Consider the following 2,104-nt stretch of genomic DNA (forward strand, 5'->3'; position numbering starts at 1 on the left):
GGGAGATTAAAAACCAAATTATTTTGGGTCATTTTTCCTACAAAGATTAATATTGTACTAGTATTTATAATATTAATTTTAATTAAGAGTGAGCTTTGGGTATAAATCCTTGGGAGAGATCCTACACTTGGGTCTTTGTTCATCCAAAAGGAAAGCTCAAGAACAAGAGAGAAAGGTGATCTCTCTTGTGCCCTATAAACCGAAAATCCAATGTAAGAACAATGTTTCTTCTTTATTTTGTTTAAGTGTTTGCATGCATAAGATCATTCATTAATTTTATGACAAATTAAATTAAAACATATATGAATATGTTAAGTATATAGATCTACTTTTCCTTCAGTATGTACCTCTGAAAGTTATAAAAGGGCACGCCGTTGCCGAGTTCTTCGCAGAAAATCCCATCAATGATGCACAAACAATAAACACCTGGTCATTTCCAGATGAAGACATACTCCAAACGAATGTAGACTCCTGGGACCTTTATTTTGATGGGGCATCGAACTTAAGAGGATTTGGAATAGGAGTGTTGCTCATTTCTCCTGAAGGCGAGCATACACCTATCTCTGTCAAACTCGACTTCGAGGTGACAAATAACGCTGCAGAATACGAAGCTTGCCTCATTGGATTACAAGCAACAGTAGGTTTAGGCATCAAGAATCTTAGAGTACATGAAGATTCATCTTTGATCATCAACCAAATCACGGGATCTTGGAAAATTCGAAGTGAAAGCCTAGCACCTTATCAAGCTAGAATAGACCAAGTTGCCCAATTCTTCGATCAAGTAACCTACCTACACCTACCTCGAGAGGAGAATCAATTTGCAGATGCTCTTGCAAAACTTGCATCTTTGATTAATATGCCGGATAACATGGTAGAAATGCCTTTATGCATCGAACGACGGTCAGAACCAGCTTATGTGCACCAAATCACAGATGAAGAAGAAATCACAGAGGAACCTTGGTTCCAAGGAATCCTACGCTGTCTTGATCATTCACAGGCACGGAAAGTAATGGAAGAAGTGCATGAGGGAGAATGTGGCCCTCATATGAGTGGACCCATGATGACAAAGAAAATCACACGTTTGGGGTATTATTGGACCACAATGGAATCCGATTGCATCAAATACGTAAGACATTGCCACAATTGCCAAATCTTTGGGAATGTGCAACATGTCCCTCCTTCATTGCTTTACACCATGACATCTCCCTGGCCATTTTCTGCTTGGGGAATTGATATAATCGGAAAGATCACCCCAGCCGGAACAGGAGGTCACTGTTTCATTCTAGTGGCAATCGATTATTTCACCAAATGGGTAGAAGCGGCTTCTTACACTAGTCTCACAGGCAAGAACATGGCAAAGTTCATATAAACCAATATCATCTGTCGATACGGTTGCCCGTATGAGATCATTAGTGACAATGGGTCACATTTCCAGGCTGTGACTGAGCAATTGCTAGCCAAGATCAAGATCAAGCATCACCATTCCTCACCATATAGACCACAAACCAATGGCGCGGTAGAGGCGGCAAACAAGAACGTTGTCACAATCCTCAAGAAAATGATGGACAACTATCGAGATTGGCCAAGCAAGATACCTTTTGCTTTATGAGGATACCGCACATCTGTTAGGACACCCACTGGGGCCACCCCTTTCTATTTAACCTACGGCATGGAAGTCGTACAACCAGTCGAGCTAGAAATACCATCCTTACGTATTTTACTCGAAAGTCAAATCCCAGAAGCCGATTGGAAGAGGGATAGATACGAAGAACTCATCCTCCTAGATGAACAAAGATAGCGCGCATTACATAATGTGCAAACATATCAGGCATGTATCAAACGAGCCTTCAACAAAAGGGTTAAGCCAAGGAACATCAAAGAAGGAGACTTGGTTCTCAAATAGGAAAATTCAAACCCAACTGGGCCGGACCATTTCTAGTCAAGTCCATACTTCCAGGGGGTGCGGTTAGGATCACAGAATTATATGGGAATGAATTCGCCAACCCGACAAACCTCGACCAATTGAAACGTTACTACGCCTAGAATAAGAACAAAAACGCGCCTCGCGTAACCCCACCCGTCGCTCCTGTGGCACGAAATAAAC

Source organism: Silene latifolia, chromosome 7 (assembly GCF_048544455.1).
Source record: "Silene latifolia isolate original U9 population chromosome 7, ASM4854445v1, whole genome shotgun sequence".
Lineage (NCBI taxonomy): Eukaryota > Viridiplantae > Streptophyta > Magnoliopsida > Caryophyllales > Caryophyllaceae > Silene > Silene latifolia.